The sequence below is a fragment of the Ochotona curzoniae genome, unplaced genomic scaffold, assembly GCF_017591425.1.
Source record: "Ochotona curzoniae isolate NIBS_2020 unplaced genomic scaffold, NIBS_Ocur_1.0 contig_4516, whole genome shotgun sequence".
Taxonomy (NCBI): Eukaryota; Metazoa; Chordata; class Mammalia; order Lagomorpha; family Ochotonidae; genus Ochotona; species Ochotona curzoniae.
In genome coordinates, this window is record NW_024466313.1 from 1,478,978 (window position 1) to 1,493,506 (window position 14,529).

General features: G+C 47.3%; 1 protein-coding gene across 1 annotated transcript in view; it reads right to left on the bottom strand.

Annotated features, from left to right (window-relative positions):
• The window catches only part of DSCAM (DS cell adhesion molecule), a 600,899-nt gene that overhangs the window by 91,033 nt on the left and 495,337 nt on the right, over positions 1-14,529 (bottom strand). The window lies entirely within an intron of this gene.

A 14,529-nucleotide genomic window follows, 5' to 3' on the forward strand; every position in this document is an offset into this window, starting at 1 on the left:
CAGGCTGATGCATGCCGCTCCTCTCCCCCATATTCTGAGACCCCCAGTACGTGCCCCCAACAGTGGACCAACAGTGCCCCCAACAGTGCCCCCAACATCTCTCTTCCCTGTTTTTTTTTTTTTTAAATCCATACAGAGGTGCCTATGACATAGTATAACTATAACAGTCCAGTTTTTGGCCATTGAAATCAGAGGGGAAGAGTTCCATCAGGGCACGTATCCTGTCTGGAACTCAAATCTGTGTTCCTTATTACCTGCCACACTACCCTGGGTAACTTGGTTTCACAAGACAGACTGTGTGTGTGGCATTGCCATGGGAACCAATAATGTCACAGCAAGACTGACCATCATGTTCCCTTCCGAAGACACCTACCGAGTTCATCTCTCTTGGGCAGGTGTTGTCTCAGGTACTGGGGAACAGCACAGAATTAGATATGACCCATGTTTCCCATGCTGAAAACCGGCACAGGAAGAGCCCAGAGGCGAGGGCAGCTCCTCTGTGCCACAGAGAATCACTGTTTGGTTTTGACCATGCAGGGGGATTGGAGTGAGCCTCTATGGGCCCCTGAGAAAGGCCTCTACCAAGCGACACCGCAGAGCTGGCTGGTAAGAACTGGACCTACTTCAGGGGCTCTGTAAGGACGCGCCAGCAGCAGGGTCGTGTTCTAAACAGTGTGTTGGCTCTCAGGTAAAGCGACTGCTTGTGGCCTCAAGGTTTCTCTGTGGGTGGTGGGGGACAACGTCCTAAATGCAACTGAATCAGCAACTGAAAGCAATCCTACTTGTGTTTCAATACAGCAATTTCTCTAAAAAAATAAAAAGTAGTATGCCAGTGTGTTAAGGTGGTCTCTAGGTTATCTTCCATTTTAAATTAGAACATGATTGAGCCCAGTGTGATAGCATAGCAGCTAAAGTCCTCATCTTGAACGTGCTGGGATCCCATATGGGTGCCGGTTCTAATCCTGGCAGCTCCACTTCCCATCCAGCTCCCTGTTTGGGAAAGCAGTCAAGGGTGGCCCAAAGCTTTGGGACTCCATGCCCCTGTAGGTGTCCTGGAAGAGGTTCCTGGCTTCGGATTGGCTCAGCTCCAGCTGTTGCAGCTGCTTGGGGAGTAAACCGTTGGACTGGAGATCTTCCTCTCTTTCTCTCCTCCTCTCTGTATTTCTGCCTTTTCAATAAAAATAAATAAATCTTAAAAAAAAAAGAGCATGATTTCTTACTGGTTCCTAGTCATTGTCACCACCTCTGAATTGTCACCTCCCCAACTGCCACCACCATTATCACCATGACCACCTCCAAACACCCACCACAATCAGCACCAACACTGCCACTCCCACCATCTCCACCACCTTCACCACCACCATCACCATCATTATCACTGTCACCTCCATGCCCCCACCACTGCCTCGACACCATCTCCGCCATCACCCAGAAGAGCATCTCTGTCATCGTGACTGCCAACATTACCACCGGCACCATCACTTCTGAGTCACCCACTACAGCCAGCACCACCAGCATCTGCACGACCCACATCCCGGTCACCTCTAACACATGATCACCAACACGGCTCTCAGGGGTCCAAACTTCATTCCCACCACCCTGAACTAACACCATCACTTTACCTCTCTACCCTGATATTGTCCTCACAGCAACACACACCTCCATCGCTAGCCCAGCCCGAGCATCCGTGGCACCATCAGCACCCTTAGCACCACCACTGTGGAATACAAGTTGTTTCCCATCATTGTGACAGGGCCTGCACGGACACCACGTCCTGCCCTCTCACAACAACCCAGACATCGGGCTTGTTATCATTGTTTCATTGCCATTATTGATCTTATAATTTGCATTAAGGTTGCCTTATTAGAGATTGAGCACACGGTATTTGTCCTTTGGGGATTGATTTCTTTCACCGAGCATAATGGTCTTTAGTTGGAACTGTTTACTAACCCAGTTTTTAAAGTTGGATTTAGTTTTAGCCACTCTGAGAGCCCTGAGTAGGTCTTCTCCCTTCTGTAAAGCTTGCTAATTAGGTTTGGAAAGTTAACCTAGAGAAAGCATTTCCAATCAAAGAAAAACTTGGTAGGTAGCAGGAAGAGAAAAATATGATATTTTATGCATAGAAGCAAGCAAAGGTTCTTGCACCCAGCAAGATATGTAGACAAAATTCAAGTTCCAGAAGTCATTAGACCTGTGTTTGAATTTTGGGGCATGTTTAAATAAATCCTGAGAGGGATATTAAAAAGAAACAATGAAATCTCCTAGCAATTCTGTATACAGGTGTGTGTAACGTCCGGGGCCCTGGCTCAGGTGTCAGCAGCTGATGCTGTAGGCTCACTGTTGCTCCCACGTAGCAAGTGCACAGCCTTGGCAGGGTGCGGCTGGGGCGTGTCCAAAGAGAAGCAGGTGTCCACTTGTCCAGCAGTCAGCTTCCTGCCCCCTTCCGCCAGTCAGTGCATAATAACACCCTTTACTTGAAAAATTGCTCTGGATGATAGTTTTTTAAATTTCTGCTGAAAACACATGTCTAGAATACAGGGAGATGACCGGCTGGGCATACAGAGGACATCGGAAGGGAAAACGCACCTTTAGAGTGCTGTTCTGAAGCTTTGCCCTTGAAGAACAACTGCTAAAATGGATCAAAACAGATGACCAACTTTCCTAAAACGAAGTGACTAAATTGATGTTGGGGCAGCAAGGACACGGTAGGAGCTTGAGACATCTCAAGTATGGCTTGCATGATATTGGATGGAATGGTTAATTTTACACATCCACTGGACTGAAATAAGGAACACCTAAAAACTCGGAGAAGCCCTATCTGAGGCGTGCCTGTGAGGCTGTTTCCATACAAAGTCAGCTGGTGCACCTACGCAGAGCAGGTGCGAAGACTCGGCCTCCGTGAGAGCAGGCACCGTGGATCAGCCGGGACTCTGAGGAGAATAAACACAGCGGGCTGGTGGTTCTGTCACTCTCTGTGGTCTCAAATGGGCTCCAGCCCTGCCCCGCCCTCACCTTGGACATGAGAACTGCAGGCCCCCTCAGGCAGTCAGGCGTTCAGTCTTCAAAGCATCCCTCCTTCTGAGGCCACTGGCCTCGGGTGGGGCCATGTTGCTGGCACCCCAGGCTCTGCCGCTCGCAGGCCACCTGCTGTGGGATGCTACAACCACATGAGCCAATTTTCCTAATAAATCCCCTCCTGTGGTTCCATACCCATATATTTTTTTAAAGATTTATTTTTATTGGAAAGTCAGATATACAGAAAGGAGGAGAGACAGAGAGGAACATCTTTCGTCTGATGATTCACTCCCCAAGTGAGTGCAATGGCCGATGCTATGCAGATCCGAAGCCAGGATCCAGGAACTTCTTCTGGGTCTCCCACGGGTGCAGGGTCCCAAGGCTTTGGGCTGTCCTCAACTGTTTTCCCAGGCCTCAAGCAGGGAGCTGGATGGGAAGTGGAGCTGCTGGGATTAGAATCGGCACCCATGTGGGATCCCAGCACGTTCAAGGCGAGGACTTTAGCCGCTAGGCCACACCACCGGGCCCTATACCCATATTTTTTTTTTACTATCTCCCCTCACTTGAGGAGCCTGATAGCACATTAGAGAAGACCAATTTCCTGAGAAACTACCTTGACCATGAACCCCACCTCCACAGCTGGTCCTGTTGTGGGTTGGTGTTACATAGTCACCCATTATTCCAGACCATCGTAGGCCTCTTGACCTGCCTTTCCTTCCCATCTAGAGGGGCCTGCACCTCCAGCCCCCTGACACACCTCACACCCTTCTTACTTTCCACTACCAACCCACAACCAGCTCAGCATCCAGTTGTGCCCCAAGGCTTATGTCCAGAGCCTCTGCTTCCTCGTTCTCCTCACGGAACCACCATAAAATCAGCATGAACTCACAGCTTCCAATTCCCCAGCGGCCCTCATTCCCTGTTCAGTGTCTGGCTCCTGAGGACTTGCTGCTGAGCTTGCAAAACCCAAAGACACTCACAGATGGGGACCCTTGGCCCTTCTATTGCTTCCTCCACGGCTTGCGCACAGCCCACGTTCTCCAGACACGCAAGGCATCGCCTGAAGGCATGGATTGCAGCTTTGTCTGGCATGAACTGTCTTGAAGCCTCCTTGTATGTGAGATTGAACACAAGCGCTGAGTCTGAATGGTGGCTGCTACAGCTTCATTATTGGGTTGCATCAGGAGTATAAAAGCAGAAAGGATGGACCCAGGCCTGTGACATCGCTGATGGACAGAGGCCTGGCTCAGTGTCCACAGAGGAGGAGCCCTCAGCAGCCCTTTGGGAGGTCTCTGCCGTGTGGGTGCAGGTGGACAGCCGGCTGCACACCAGCACTGGGTGCACTGGGCCATGCTCTGGGAAGACAGCTAGTTTATTTGCACAACATTGTTCATTTTTTTCCCCATCTCAAAAGGGTTCCAAATGAGTCAGTGCTGTGGAACGGCCGGGCAAGCCACCACTTGCACAGCAGCTTCCTGTATTACAGAGCCTGTACAAGTACTGTCTGCGCTGCTTCAGATCCAGCCTGCTGCCAGCATACCTGGCAAAGCAGCAGGTGGTGGTCCAAGTGCCATTCACGTGGGGGACCTGGGTGGAGTTCCAGGCTCCTGGCATCTTGGTTCAGCACTGACTATTGCCAATATTTGAGGAATAAGCCAGCAGACAGAAAACCTCTCTCTTTTTCTTCCTCTCTCTCTCTTTCCACTCTGTTTTTCAAATAAATTTCAAAGAAAAATCTTTTGAAAAGTTGGGTCCCTTCTTCAGTGGGGCTGCAAGTTATCGTAAAGTACGCACAGATTCACAGCAGGTATGTCCTGGCAGCCTGTTAACACACAATCCAGGGGGACTTCGGACAAATAAATGAATGGGAAGAAAACGTTAAGAGCTCTCTTTCATCAGGTGTCCAAAACTTCAACAAAACCAGTCCCTTTTCTACATTGCAAAACATCAGGAACAGACTGCTTTCCTAAATGGACATTTGTTTTTTACCTTTTCTCAAATGCCTGTGAACACACCACAGTTCCAAGGGCAGTAGGTCCCTGCTGGTCACAACTGCATTTCACATGTCCCAGCTGTCCTTCCCGGGCTGCAGCAGGCCCCTCCACTCCCTCTGCTCTGGGCCAGGAATGATGCTGGCTGCTTTGCCTTCCTCCATACCGGCCTGCATTCCTCCTTCCCTGTCTCCAGGCCCTGAATCCCTCCCAACCCCCACTTCCTCTAAGAAACCTTCTCTTTTGGTCTCCATGACAACAGGAACACCACATCCATCTATTTGCACGGCTTGCCAGGGACTGCCTTTTGTGTCCTTCCGAACCAGCCAGCAAGCTGCTTGTGGCAGGGACATTGCCCTTCTACGGCAGAGAGAAGGCAGGGCTGTGCAAATGCTCACAGCGCGATCCATGGAGCTGAGCACTTAGCACAGGCACCTCTGAGGAGGACCATCTGCCAAGCACCTTCCAGCCTGCTCCCAGCACACTCCCTACCCCACTCATTGCAAACAGAGGGACTGGATGTGCAGGGTCCGCCAGTGTAGGGCAGCCGCTGTGGTTCTCACGGTAGAGTTCCGCAGCAGCTTGCCTCATGGGGACATGCAGGGCGACTTCACGGAAAAATGAATTTTTCCTTGTGAGTCCTCCAGAGTCACTTAAAATGTCCCCCTGTCCTCATTACGGTCTGAGCGTGGTCGGCAGTCCTAGTCTCGCAGGTGCCCTGGCCTGCTGAGCCGCACAAGCAGCTATCAGTTGTACAGTGAATGGGGAGCCTGCCGCAGACACACGTGACTTGGGAACCTTTCTATACAAAGCCCCAGACCTTGGGGATCCTTGCTGTGACTCGGCAACAAGAACAGGGCCCCTACCTGTGACTCGGCATAAGGTCAGGGCCACACCCATAACTCAGCAATAACAGAAGCCACCCATGACTCAACAATAAGAACAGGGCCCCTATCTGTGACTCAGCAATAAGGTCAGGGCCCCTACATGTGACTCAGCAATCATAGAACCTCTACCACTACTCAGCAATAAGACCAGAGCCTGCCCATGACTCAGCAATAACAGAGCCCCCATCCATGACTCAGCAATAACAGAACCCTCATCCATGACTCAGCAATAACAGAGCCCACTCATGACTCAGCAAAAGGAGCAGAGTGATGCTCTCCAGGCAGAATATTTGCTCAGCAGATTATGGAAAGGGTAGAAGAAGGCGACGCCTTTCCCACTGGGGCAGAGGGCTTGTCAGACGAAGGGATGCTTCCTCTGAGCCTGCAGGGTAAGCAGCTGGGCTGAAGAGGACACAGCATTATAGGCAAAGCAGCCGGCCCACATAGCTGTGCTCAGGTGAGAGGACAAGAGGTGGCCCAGGAAGGGAGTGCAGTTCGGAGTGACCCTCCGGTGACACATTTTGTGGGGCAGGGGTAGGGAATGGTGGGAGCATTGGTAAAGCTAGAGGAAAAACTCAACAGAAAGCATAATTACTATGTATTCATTCAAACTGTTTTATGTGCTTAGGACGTGACAATGCTAACAAGCCTGATTTGATTGTCACATGTGGTACACGTGCCATGCAGTATCCCTTCACACTCCATAAGAAAGCACAATTCAGAGCCAACCGCACAGCATCTGTAGGAGTGCTTCTCAGAGTGTGGCACTCCTGCCTGCAGCATCTGCAGCATCTGGGGAGTTGTTGGAGAGCCAAGATCCAGCCCTGCCCCCACTCAGACTTTCTGAGTCCAGAACAAGGTGGTGGTTCTGGGAGCGGGCTCATGATCTGTGCTTCAACAAGCCTTGCAGGCGGGGCCAGCGTGGTGTTTCAACATGTGAATCCGCCACCTTGTGGCACCAGAATCCCAAATGGGTGCCGCTTCTAGTCCTGGTTGCTCTACTTCCAATTCATCTGCTTGCTCATCACCTGGAAAGGCAGCAGAGAACGCTCCAAGTCTCTGGGTCTCTGCACTCATGTGGGAGACCCCAAGGGCGCACTTGGTTCCCAGGTTCTGCTCAGCTTTACTCTGGCTGTTACGGCCTTTTGGGGACTGAAACAGGTGATAGAAGATCTCTCTCTCTTTCTCCTTTCTCTCTCTCTTTCCCTCTCTCTCCGTCTCTCCAATAATAAACAGACAAATAAAATGATCTTTAACAAAAGCCCTGTAGAGGGCACTGTTGTGCACCACTGTCACCTGCCTTGGAGGGAGGTCACTGAATGATTTTGGACTGGCCTCTCGTAGCAAGGACTATCTGATTCAAAAGCACCTGTTGCCAGGTCCCCCTATTCTTCAGGCTAACAAATCCCCTTCCTTTGTCTCTTTGTATGGAGGACAAACGGGAACAAATGTAAACAATACTGTTAGGCATTTGAGGTCCTGTTCATTGCCTGAGCATTTGCCCCACCAAGTCCCAAAGGAACCCCGTCTCTGGATGGAGCGCTGTGAGTGAGGAAGCACCACTGGGGAAAGAAATCTCATTGTCATAAAGGAGTTTCTCCTCCTTGTCACTCTGGAGACCTGCACTCTATTCAACACGGTGTCTAGAGCATGGATCTTGTAAGCAAGTCATGTCTCTCCACATGACTTCCTTCCCCAAAGTGACTGTCAATCAAGGGGTAGGAAAGAGTTTATTTTCAGAGAGACTGAGAAAAACCCTCCATCCACTGGTTCACTCCCCGAATGCTGCAATGGCTGCAGCTGGGTTGGGGCCGAAAGCAGTAGGTGGGGACTCAGTTTAGGTCATCACAGGGAAGGCAGGAAACCAATGACCTGAGCCAGCACTGCTACTGCCCAGGGATCTGCGTTAACAGGGAACTGGACTCAGGAATCTCACACAGACACCGGGAATGTGTGATACGGGAACCTTAGTCTTAGCAGGAACTGGCAATGTGTGATATGGAAACTTTAGCCAGAGTCTTAACACTGGCTACATTACTGCGGTGATAACATAGTTGTTAAGACAGAGACCAGACAGACTCCAAAACCCTAAGATATTACTCTAGCTCTTTATATACCCCCACCCACCCATGGGACTGTGCTGTGGGTTGAATCAACACTTAAGGTTGAATTGAAGAGTTGGGATACAGGGGTAGGGACTATGGTGGGTATGAAGGATGTGAGGAATCTCCAAGGTGAGTCTGAGGAGGGCCACTGTTTGGGCTCACCGTTTGATAGTTTAAGTTAGATAGGCAGGTTCTAACTGTTAGGGATATATTAGCCAAACAAGAATTTAAATGGCTTTATTTCAGGGAACTGCTGTCGAAGGCTTCACTTTCCCGTGTGGCAGAAAGACACAATGAGCCACAGAGGTCGGAAAAGCCTGGAAGAGATGTGCAAGGGGGTTTTTAAGCTCCCCTTGACATGTGGTCAAAACGGGGGTCTCTCCAGCTCTTACCTGGAGGGGGGATATGGGTTTGTGCCCCTTATTGGTTCTACGATAAATTCACAGCTTCAGGTGCCCGTCAGAATTCCATCCTTTCGGGCTGCAGCCTGAGGTTGGGCTCAAAGCAAGCTCCACCTTCCCCTGGTTGCATGGTAACCATCACCAACTTGTGCTTCATCATCAGAAGACGACAAATTATGTCATCAGTAATCAAGGTCACAGGTATGTTCTCTTGCCCTGGTCTCCACGGTTGTGATTAACAGGCAGGAAGACATTTCTCTTATAGAGCTATTTACATGGTCTCTTGTCTACATCAGGGTAACAGGAGGCGTCAGCCCAAGTTAAAAGAATCTCAGAGCACTGACCCACACGGACAGGTCTTTAGGGTGGAGCATAGAGAAACAACCCTGCAGGGGACTCAGTCTGCTGTGCCAGGATCATGCCAGAGGCATGCAGACCAAGGGAACACTCTGGCTCTTTACTGGTGTGTGTGTGTGTGTGTCCATCCAGCCCAAGGGAGATCCAGGGTGATCCTTCTGTGAGACCCATGGGAGCAACACAACATCTTCCCTGAATCAAACACTTCCCCAGGAAGCTGGGAGAGCAGCCCAGAGTCGGCGCTAACCTCAGGAGCTCTGACATCTGCTGCAGGTGTCCTGATGGGCGTCTTACCCACTAAGCCCAACACCTGCCTTGGAACCCGGTTTCTAAACTTAGATTGTCACCAGCGGGGACAACAAGGAAGATTATATCCTATGGAAAGGTAATATTGCTTTCTTCCCTACGTGCCTGTGATTACTGAAAGCACAAAGATCTTTTATTTTCTGTCTCAATTTGAAAATTTCAAAGGGCCATCCTAACAGGAAGAATCCATCACAAGAACTGAAGGCTTTAAAATTAGCTTTCAGAGCTCTTGATACGAAGAGCAGCTTAGTCATTAAAAACCTGCACAAAGCCATCTTGACCTAGAGCTAGCTGATTCTGTTGCAGTGCGGCAAGCTAAATGCGCCTGAATTAGGGAAATGAATTGGAAAGCACACATTGTAATTTTCTGCCCAGCCTGTGTCACCCTGACCATCTGTGGGAACTGGATGGACACGGACACTTCACTCACACCGTCCTGGCCAGAGTCCTTTGTTCAACAGGCCTTGGGCAGCCCAGTTTACATGGGAAAATAATGTACTATTTTTCTCCTTGCCTTTGGACACATTTCCATGATACCATTTGATGTACATGAAGATCCTGACTGGATACATGTTTTCATTTTTTATTCTACATTTCTGTTCAGTGACAAACGTGCTTACCTCATCTGACTTTTCCGAAATGCTGAGTATGTCATTGACAAGATGGCTTCCTGCATGCTACTTAAGCTCCCTGGCAGTAATGGAAATTCAAATAAAAACAACACTGAGGTTCCACTTAACGCCAGTAAAAATGGCCCACATGCAGAAAACTACCAACAACAGCTGCTGGCGAGGTTATGGGGCAAAAAGGAACACTGCTCCACTGTTGGTGGGATTGCAGGCAGGTGCAACCACTGTGAAAGACAGCATGGAAAATACTTACACAACTGAAGATCCACCTACCATATGACCCAGCAATGCCACTTCTAGCAATATATTCAAAAGAGTTGTTACACGAGAAAGCAACATGCTCCCCAATGTTCGCTGCAGCATATTCAATAGTCACAAAAACATAGAAGCAGCCTCAACGCCCACTGACGGAGGACTGGATAAAGAAACTGTTTCATCTAGTCTATGGAATATTACTCAGCTGTATTAAAAAATGAAATGCAATTGTTTGTGGCCAAATGAGCCAAACTGGAGACCATTATGCTAAGAGAAATGAGTCCACCTCAAAAGGTAAGATATCATGTTTGCTCTCATATAAGATAATATGATGGCAAATCTAAGGATTTCCCCTGTGAATTCTGTCTTATTGCAGTTCCTAACTATTTGTACCTTTTGTAATAAGAGCTTGTGATGTAATTCATTAATCAATCATCCATAAGAGACTGACTGTAATCACCTGAGATTGTCAATGTCCCTTTTATCACTGTCATTGCTGCTGCCTGTAAATAACGAGGGTCTGGTCCTCACTGCACCTTCACTAGGGCCTTGGGACTGACATTTATTCCTACATGAAGATATGGGACGCTGTTTTTCACCACCCTAGCTTCACATCGATATCTTTGTTATACGTTCATTAACTTCATGTGGATGAAGGCTCGCTATTTTCTTCCTCCCCATGATGGACTGTACTCAAGCGGATACATTATGGAAGTGTAGTGGAAATGAACATGTTCATAGGTGGGACCAGAGAGAAGTAAGTCCTCATGTTTGCACTGCAAGGACAGACCCACAACAAAAGGACTGATAATCTACATTGATGGGAGACAGCTCAGTGGCAGCATGATAGACTTGTGAAAATGCACAGAAGATACGCATTGTGAGACTGGAGGGGAGAAGTGTGGGGAGGGAGAAATGTGGGGAGGTGGAGGGGAGACCTCAGTGCTTATTCAACTGTGTCATAAAACAATAACATTTTTTAAAATTAGTTATTTATAGCTAATTCTATAGTCCTATACTAGTACTTGAAAAATAGGTTGCTTATTCTCTTGACCTTACTTATAATTGTTTGTACTTTCCTTATTTTTTTCATGGTAAGACCAATAAAAACCATCAAAAGAAAAATAAATATCTGGTTATATCTTTCCTCTTAAAAAAAATCAATCACTTGACATAGTCCTTATTTACATATTTGCTTCCAATAATGTTTAATGCCATGCTTACTTTAACACAATCTCCACATTATTTGCTATAAAAATTGAGTCAGCACTTATGAGACCTAGCAAAATTATCAGATCACCCTATTGGATTATTTAAAATAATCTCTCTGTTTTTTTTTTTAGGCAAATTGTGCAGTATTTACACTCCCTGAGTAAAGCTGTCATCTTCAAGGGCAGTGCCGACTGGATTCATTGAGGGTCTCAGCATGCCATGAGGGCATCAAAGCCAGGAGCAGTATCCAGGGGCCTCCCTACATGTGCATTCCCATCACCTAGCAAGCTCACCAAGTCCAGTGTAATGCCAAAGCATGCTGGTGTTTGTCTATGGCAGAGGACAGGGCATCGGGGATGGAGAAAAAGGCTCAAGTTTCAGCAATGATAAAGAGAGGGACTTGCTCAAGATCATGTGTTAGGTCTCATGGTGAGAATAGTAGCTAATTTTCCTGACTTAACTATTGTGTTGGGCCCAGTGTGATGGCTTGGTGGCTTAGTTTTCACCTTGCACATGCTGTGATCCCACATGGATGCCAGTTTCTAGCCCAGCTGCTCCAATTCTCATCCAGAAACCTGCTTATGAGCTGGGAGAGCAATAGAGGATGCCCCCAAATCTTGGAACCCTGCACCCGTGTGGGAGACCCACAAGAACCTCCTGGTTCCTGGCTTCAGATCAGCTCAGCTCCAGCCATTGCAGTCATCTTGGGAGTGAACCAGCCTATGAAAGATCTTTCTCTCTGTCTCTCCTTCTCTCTGTAAATTTACCTTTCCAATAAAAGTAAACCTTTTTAAAAAATATGTTATTACACACAATGTTCTTGTAGACATACTTGACATATGCTAATTTTTCAACATGTTAGTCCTTTATGCATAATATGATAAAATATTGCCAAGTTATATTTTATATATCCATTTTCACCATTAACATTACATATGAGTGTTCTTGAATACTTTATACACGAATATCTATGTGGATATGTACACTTGTTGAATTTCCATAATTAAAATTATAGGGCACATTGAACATACAGCTTAAATTGTTTCCAATCCTGTTTTGACCACAAGCAATTTTTTGTTCTAATGTTGCAATGTTAGAGCCTAATCCGTTTGAAAAGCATGATGTAGATGTACAAATACAGAACTCAGCCTGCCATGAACGCACATGCGACATATTCTGCTAATGGCTGTAATTTCATGTCTCCTATTCAGCACTCTTATTTGCATGTCTGATAATACAAGGGGATTGCGAAAGTCCATGAAAGATGAAGAGAAATGGAAGCTGATTGTGGTGCAAAGATTCGATGCGCCTAGGTAGATTTTTTTAAACTTTTTTGTCCATGAACTTTTTGAAGAGCCTATGTCAAGTTAAACCCATGTCTCTTTAGTTTTGGCAATTAGTTTATATTTTCTTTAGAACCTAAGACATGACACAGACAACTGAAAATGCTTGCTGTTAAATATTTACTGTTGGGAATCAAGATGGTGGAATAGGGTAAGGACACGTTTAAACAGACGGAGAAGCATTTAACCAGAATGAAGCAGAGAGTTCATATTTCAGGAAATACGAAAGGACAGAACAACAGCAGAGGGGTACCTGGAGACTGACAGACACAGGAAAGCAGCGGGCACAGCGGTGTGGTGTTGCAGTGAATGATATTCCAGCACGGTGATCTAAACTCCACCAGCAGCCAGAACTCCACCAGCAACTCGGTGGGAAGGGACTTTCACTGGGAGCTTGGGAGGTGAACCCAGACGGGGAACTGTCTGTCCTGCTGGTCCGTTTGATTTGACCAGAAACAGAGACAGAGCAGCAGATCCCAGGTGGGCAGTGCGAGAACAGCGAGGGTTTCACAGCCCAGTCAGCTCCTAGAGCTGAATTGTTAGCCATTTTGCCTAAGAAGGAAAGGGCAAGGGAAAGGACTGAGCATGCTCTGAGAGGGAGTGAGCTCATTTCTGACTCGGTGAACTGCAACAATGTGGCATTCTACGGGTTCCACCCAGGGCAGGTCTGGGTAACCCTCGGATCTGACAGCCAGCAGATCAAGAACTGTTGTGGTAGCATGTTGGGTGCCATTTTGCGCACCGTGGCAATAGCTTTGGGACTGCAGGGGACAACAGTGAACTGTGTATGTGCTGAGCTCGTGAGAATTCGCTGAGGTCACGCAGGAAAATAATACCGACTGTGGCATTGTACGGGTCAAAATAGGTCCGTGCGGCACCCAGACCTAACATCCAACAAGTTCTGACAAGATCAGCGCCACCAACAACCTAACTAGATAGTACACCTGGTGTCTCTTTAATCCTGGAACCCACTCTGATCAGAAGAGGGAGAAAGGTTGCAGAGACAATAGTGCAGCCTTAGCACGGTATCACAGGAGGTGGAGAGTGGTGAGCCAAGAGCTGGGCTGTGGAGACCACGGTGGATATCTGAAATAAGAAGCCAGACCTGGAACTCGCTGGAGGTTGTGGCACAAGTGGCTGCAAGCAAAAAGTTGTGTACCAACTGCAATAAGTAAAATCGCATTGTAGACTTGTGGGTCACACAGCTAAGAAACCTGCCCCAAGGAGAAGACTCTGCTAACCAGAAGTACAATGATCAAGAGCAAAAGAAGAGACAAAGACACAATGAATATTACCCAACACTCCCCTGCAAAGGAGCAAAACCCTATGCCAACCTCAGAGTTCACTGAGGAAGACATTGAGAAAATGGGGGACACAGAATCCATAAGACTCATTTTAAAGATTCTGGTCAAAAATGAGAAGTTAATGCAAGAGTTCAAAGAATTTAAGGAAGCAGTAAAGCAAATCAAGACTGGAATATCAGAAATTAAGAACACAGTAGAGCAATTTACAAGTACAGTGGAGAGTCTCCAAAATAGAATGAAGCAAGCGGAAGAAAAAATCTCAGAATTGGCCGATATCTCCTGTCACCAGGGGAAAGCAAACAAAAAGCTGGAAGCAGAGCTGGATCAGGCCAAAAAAAGTATTCAAGAATTGAAAGACACTATTAAGAGGCCAAATATAAGAGTTATGGGAGTCCCGGAAGGTGCAGAAAGAGAAGCTGAGTTTGCAAATGTATTTAATGAATTAATAAAGGAAAATCTCCCTAATCTGGAGAAAGAATTGGGAAACAACATCCAGGAGGGACAGAACTCCCAACAGGCTTGATCAAAAGCGATCTTCACCAAGACATATGATTACCAAGCTCTCTTCAATTGAACATAAGGAAAAGATCCTTAAATGTGCATGTGAAAAACATCAATTGACATATAAAGGAAGGCCAATTAAGCTCACAGGAGATCTCTCACAGGAAACTCTACAGGCAAGAAGAGAATGGAGTGACATATTCCAGATTCTAAAGGAAAAAAA